This window comes from Myotis daubentonii, chromosome 17, assembly GCF_963259705.1.
Source record: "Myotis daubentonii chromosome 17, mMyoDau2.1, whole genome shotgun sequence".
Lineage (NCBI taxonomy): Eukaryota > Metazoa > Chordata > Mammalia > Chiroptera > Vespertilionidae > Myotis > Myotis daubentonii.
Window position 1 is genome coordinate 22,239,380 of NC_081856.1, and position 7,194 is coordinate 22,246,573.

Below are 7,194 nucleotides of genomic sequence, written 5' to 3' on the forward strand. Positions count from 1 at the left end.
CCAGTGCCTCTTTCAGCTGTAATCCACTGTAAAGTGTGCGGGAAGGCAAGTGCTCCCGAATCTTCCAATTAAACTTCAATCTCTTAGTGAGCCTGTGACTCCGGACTGACCTCCCAAGTATTTCTTCAGTTGTACAGCCCACCCCACCTCTCCCTGTTGCCTGCTCCCCTCCCTCCTTTCCATATATATATTTTTTTGAATCCCTGACCTCTGCGGTTTTCTGCCCTTTGTTAAAACTGGAAGTCTGGAGGGGGCTCGAGTGGGAGGTATCCTGTTCCCTAAACTAGAGTCAGAGTCTGACGGAGTCTTTTCCCCTGGAGCAGGTTTTGTTATGGAGAAGGCTCTGGGTGTATTTCACAGTGGTTCCTCCTCCCCTCTCCCACCCTTCAGGGGGCTCATTCACAGATCTCCACATGACAACCTCCTGGATTTCCCGAAGGAAAAGTCCACGGAAGTGCAGGAACCCCCTAAAACTCTTGCCCTATAGAGTTTTCAAGCTGGTCCACACTTAGCCTCCAACAATTCGTCAAAATCACCATTTAAGTGTTCCTACCCATATATGGTGCCGGCAGCTTTTCTCAGCTAGGGGGGCTTGGCTCTACATCAATAGGTGTATCTGTCCCTCCAAATTCCAGGCTGGCAGTCTGAAAACCTCAGTTCTGAGTCCTTAACCGTCTTGACTTTCAATTTGTCCAGTTTTTCTATTTGTACATATGGAAGTGTTATCAGTGTGAGGGGAGTTCTTGGGGTGCCTATGATGAGCCTATGAGAAGACTTCTAATTATGACTGTAACTATTAATAGACACTACTCACAATGCATAATTCTAAAAATGGGTAGAGCATAAAATAACTAAAAGAAATAAATATAATAAGACAGATATAATATTCTTTATAATTTTACATTACTTAAAAGTCATTTCTTATCATAACTGATAGAAAACAATAATATAACTAGTCTGCCTATAGTGAAAATTAAGGAAATCAAATTTTCATGGACTTTTCTGATAAAATTCATGGGAAAACTATCGTATTTACCGTGGCGACTTTTCCCCAAGGAAATTATCATTCTCAGTGATCCAAACTGCTCTATAATTAAGTTCTCTGGGGCATAGTTTCTTTATCTGAATCTAAAAGTAGCTGGTGAGCTCTAAGGTCTCTATATAGGGCTAACCAGTAACCAAGGCTCTTTAGTAATTAAGGTAAGTTCAACTACAAAAAGGGTCATTAATAAAAACCACTAAATCTGTGATGCCAACAGATTTACAGGTTGATTGGAAGGCTTTCCTTCTATAATTTATTCATCTTAATCCTATTCATTAAAATCCCATGGCCATTTTAATTAATATTTTTAACCACAAGATCCACAGAAAGCACATTCTCTGCTTTTATTTATTTATTTTTCATTTTAAGTTTATTGTTGTTTTTTTAAAAAATATATTTTATTGATTTTTTACAGAGAGGAAGGGAGAGGGACAGAGAGTTAGAAACATCGATGAGAGAGAAACATCGATCAGCTGCCTCCTGCACACCCCCTACTGGGGATGTGCCCGCAACCAAGGTACATGCCCCTGACCGGAATCGAACCTGGGACCCTTCAGTCCCCAGGCCGATGCTCTATCCACTGAGCCATGCCGGCCGGGCTCATTTTAAGTTTTTAATGAAAGTTGTATATAATATTACTTTATTCCTGCATCTTCTCAATTGTTTCTTCCTTGTATTTTCCCTTTTCCTTTCCTACTTGGTGAGATTTGGCTTTACGTTCAAGGATCTTTATGCGGTCTTTGTCTAGCTTTAGTCTAGTGAAACCACCTTGCTGGGGTGAATGCCAACATGAACAGTTGTACCGTTAGCTTTCTCCCGTTGCACTCGTTCAATGTAAATGACATAGTTTTTTCTGTAAACCTGGACTACTTTCCCAATTTGCTGCCCTTGGTAATGTCCTCAAACAATCTGAACTTCATCATCCTTTCAGATGGGCATGGATCGAACATTGTACTTCTGTCTCAGCTCTTTGGTAAGAGAAGACAACATAATCTTCCTTCGAATGTGGGAAGGTGCATTGAAATGCCTTTTACAGTTCTTGCTCCAGTCAGAAGTCATTTTGACCGCTGGCACTCCTGCAATGGCCACAAGAGGGAAGAGGACTTCTCTACTTTTATAAAGTAGAAAATAAACTTTACTTAAGTCCAAATATATTTTTTAGCTTTCTATCAGGACTCTGGAAGTGCTGTCCTTTACTATCTCTAGTCCTGACAGTTTATCACTATAATTTATTTCAATAGTATGGGTGGCCTTGCAGAAACTTTGCATAATGTTATTTGTTACAATAGGAGAATACTCACAAAACAGTCATCAAGTCAGTATTCAGGATAAAGTTCTATTTTCAGGCTAGCAAAGCACTTTAGAAATAATTTTACCAGCAAGTACCGCAAGTGGTAGACAGTATTGGACTTTGATGTTTGAAAGATCTTAGTGGACCTTAGGAAGAGCACACTTTTCTGAATGCTCCCTGTCTCTTCTCCCAGAAGATTTAAACTTATTGATATTTTTGTTATTGATCTATTTAATGCCTTTCATTCCCAGAGTTTTGTTCTCTCTCTTTTTCTTCTCTTTTGATTTTGTGTACAGTGTGAACTGCCCTCTGAATTGCCCAGAATATTTTTATTATCTATTTGGATCTGGAAGTTGGGAGGACCTCTATGATAAGTTTACCATGCTGTTTATCATACTATTGATATGAAAAAGTACACTTGTAAATTATTATAACACATCCTATATAATAATAGGCTAATATGCAAATCAACCAAAAGGCAGAACGACCGGTCACTATGACGTACACTGACCACCAGGGGGCAGATGCTCAATGCAGGGGCTGCCCCCTGGGGGTCAGTGCGCTCCCACAGGGGGAGTGCCACTCAACCAGAAGCCCGGCTCACAGCTGGCGAGTGCAGCGGCAGTGGCGGGAGCCTCTCCTGCCTCCGCAACAGCACTAAGGATGTCCAACTGATGGCTTAGGCCCGCTCCCCGTGGGAAGTGGGCCTATGCTGTCAGTTGGACATACCCCAAGGGCTCCTGGACTGCGAGAGGGTGCAGGCTGAGCTGAGGGATTCCCACCCCCTGAGTGCACGAATTTTGTGCACCGGGCATCTAGTATTATTATAATGTAACAAGATAATATTATAAAGACATAACTTAAAAAACTCAACACCTAAAAAACAAACAATCTAATTAAAAACTGGGCAAAGGACCTGAATAGACACTTCTCCAAAGAGGACATATAGATGGTCAATAAGTATATGAATGTCACTAATCATCAGAGAAATGCAAATTAAAACCACAAAGAAATATCACCTCCTGCTTGTCAGAATGGCTATCATCAATAAATCAACAAACAAGTGTTGGCCAGGATGTGGAATAAAGGGAACGCTCATGCACTGTTGGTGGGAATGCAAATTGGTGCAGCCACTGTGGTACACAGTATGGTATTTCCTCAAAAAATTAAAAATGGAACTGCCTTGTGACCCAGTGATTCCACTTCATCTGAGAATATATCCAAAGAAACCCGAAACACTAATTCAAAAGAATATACGCACCCTATGTTCATTGCAACGTTATTTACAGTAGCCAAGATTTGAAAGCAACCCAAGTGCCGTCAGTAGATGAGTGGATAAAAAAGCTTTGGCACATTTACACAATAGAATACTAATTAGGTGTAAAAAAAAAAAAGAAGGAAATCTTACCTTTTGCAACAGCATGAATGGACCTGAAGAACATAATGCTCACTGAAATAAACCAGTCAGAGAAAGACAAGTTATCTTATTATTTCACTCATATGTGGAATCTAATGAACAAAATAAACTAACAAACAAATAGATCCAGAGACATAGAATCATGGAACAGACTCAGGAATTTCAGAGGGAAGGCGGAGGTGGGGGTAGGTGAGTGGGGAGAGATTAACCAAGGTGATCTATTTTTGGATATCATATTGTGTATATTCCTTCTTTCAAGAATCACATTTCTGAGCTGCATGATGGTTAGTGTCAAAAAAAGTTACTTCATATATATCCTCCAAGTTTTGCTGTTATTTTCATCAAAAGGACAATTCCAATACCAGTTAACATGGCATAGCCAAAAGTGTGCATTTCAGATTTTTAGATTACTGCAATCATACTGTAGATAAAGTTGACAAACTGAAGTGTTTCATTTTATATAATGTGAATATTCTTCATAATGTTATAAATTCTTAAAATATGTTTAATCATCGCCTAATATTAATTAAATATATATAATTTTCTTAACTACTTCAGTATTTTTCAACAATGATGTTGCTTCCAAAGTTACTATTATAATGATATCATTAAAATTATTAGTTTTCTTTAAACTTATTTTATCTATTAGAATTCCAGAACTGAAATTAAGAACTTATACAGAATGTATATTTAAAGGTTCCTGATATATTTTTACTAAATCCTCTAAAATAATAGTGTGATTGTTGAAAAATATGTCCACAAAGTCTTTGGCATTTTCCCTTGATTGTTGGCTGGACTTACTGACTTGCTTCTAGCTTCATAGCTGTAACACTATTAACTAATTAAATCCTATCACATAATAGGCAGATAGCTTTTTTGATTAACACATTTGTAGCCAGATTCTCCTGGTGTCCCTAGGAGTTGCTCCCCCAGGAGTGTTTTAGGCATCTTTGGGAGTCTCCAAAGCTGTTATTCATGCTCCACTTTAAGATCAACAAGGGCACAACAAAGTTATTGCTGCTGTCTTGGAAATTACATGACTTGAAACCATTTACTTTCCCAGTAATGCACAGAGCATGTAGATATGAAATCTTATTCTGACATTTTTAAGATACCAAGAAATACGTTGAAAATTTAACTTTTACTTTTATTTCCCAAAAGAATGAGCCTGACACTATAGTACCATCCTGATGATGACTAAAATTATAGGCTCATTTTCCTTTTTGTTTTTCCTTTTTGAGGTGTGGAACTTAGTGACTCTCAACCATTTTCATGTGTCAAGCTCTCAACATATAATTATACATAAACAGATTCAGACATAGATATGAGACAGGTCAACGTGAAGAAATTATGTAGATTTGTCTTATATTGGTCATAAACCTTTATCATAAATCTTTAAAAGCCACAATAAGAGAGATGGCTGACATTGATTGATTGCCTACCAGTGGTCGGCAAACTCATTAGTCAACAGAGCCAAATATCAACAGTACAACGATTGAAATTTCTTTTGAGAGCCAAATTTTTTAAACTTAAACTATATAGGTAGGTACATTGTTATTAACTTAATTAGGGCACTCCTAAGGCTTAGGAAGAGCCACACTCAAGGGGCCAAAGAGCCGCATGTGGCTCGCGAGCCGCAGTTTGACGACCACGAGGTCTATACACATTCTTTTCCATTTGTATTATATCTTTACAACAACCTGGAGAGCAAATACTGTTTTCCTTATTCTATGAGGAACTTTAATTACAACAGCTAAGTAAGGTGCCAAGAAGACACACGTAGTAAATGAGGAAGGTGAGCTTTCTCTCCAGTTCTTGCGACCAAAAGATTTGTGCCTCATATACCACATAGGCATCCACTCAGATTTAGTCCATAAAGGGTACATTTGATCAAATATGGGTTTTTAAGTGTGGACTTACCTTTTTTAGTTATATACAGTGTTGGTGATCTCTTCCCACAGTGACCTCATCCACTAATATTTTGATGCTTTAAGAAATTTAACCAACCTTTCAACATGGCAACAATAGGACCGTATTTTCCTGTTTTAACTTGACACCATTGCCCAGGAGAGCTCTCTTTTCCCATGAAACATTTCATCTGTATATTTCACCCGAGGAGCCAGGCAGAATCAATAAACTAATTCTTCTTTTTACCTAATTTAAATTCTGCCTTTCCTCAGAGAAAGCATTGTGGTTTTTCTCAAGATTCAGTTGCTTCCTAACTCTCAAGCTTTGGCTCTTCTTACTGTTGGGCATGATACATTGAATTGAAAATATTTTAGAGAGTCAATAAGAGTTCTAAACATAGGAAGCAAAAATTCCAATTTCCACCAAGTGGCTCCAATTCATCTATTGTATTTAATAAACTTTCCAAATATTTTGATGCCTCATAGGTTCCTGTTTATTTTCAGTCAACTGAACTTAGCCAACTCTGATTTTTATTTAAATAGATACAACTTATTTAATTTAGTAATAAACTTTAAACTTACTTTATCTTTTCCTATGAGTGATTTTTTTTCTCAATTTAGGCAACTAACAAAAAAAACCTTAAAATATGATATTATTCAACAATAATAACTCAAGAAAATGACCTAGAATCCTTTATATAAATGGAATTTCTAGAAATCCAGCAAAGGCTATGCTTTCTTTGTGAACTACAAGAATCATATTCTCTTTAATATTCGAACATTAATTGTCAAGTAGGCATTTAAAATAATTCATTAACGCTTTTAGATAAACAAAATTTTTTTATGTAGATCTGATATATACTCTTATTTCCACAATAAAGAAAAGCTATATGCAAGTTGAAGTCTGTATTGTATTATATTGTGATATTGAATGCAAATACAAAGTTTTGGAATCTTTTCTCAAGAAACAACATTGAAATTTAATTTTCTGCTAGGTTACACAGCCTAATGACAAACAGAAGCAATCTAAACTTTTAAGTGATCACTGTGGCCTCTGCTGTATTTGTTGCTGTTAATCAGAATCCATGCAGTGATATGTCTCTCCTCAGAGGTTGCAAGTAGGTTTTATTTTTTTTAAGCAGCTGGGCCATGGCCAGTCTGGCTCAGTTGCTTGAGCATCATCCCATGTGCACAAAGGTCAAAGGTTCAATTCCCGGTCTGGACACATACCCAGGTTGCAGTTTTGATCCCCAGTCAGGATGCATATGGGAGGCAACAGATCAATATTCCTCTCTCCCTCTCTTTCTCTCTCTCTAAAATAATTTTTTTGAAAAAGCATATTTTTTAATCATATTTTTTTAAGAAGCAGGTCATTTTTTATCAACAGTAGCTACATTTTTGCTGTATGTCAAAATCATTGTACTGAATAGATCTGTGCACACCTCATTAAATAACCACACTAAAATATATTGTCTCTGCCAGTTTTATTTTATACTATAGTCCCCTCCAATCAACATAGGAGAATAAATAATTTTTT

General features: G+C 37.2%; 1 pseudogene; it reads right to left on the reverse strand.

Annotated features, from left to right (window-relative positions):
• Positions 1-1,647: 1,647 nt before the first annotated feature.
• Positions 1,648-2,101, reverse strand: LOC132219927 (large ribosomal subunit protein uL24-like; annotated as a pseudogene).
• Positions 2,102-7,194: the final 5,093 nt, after the last annotated feature.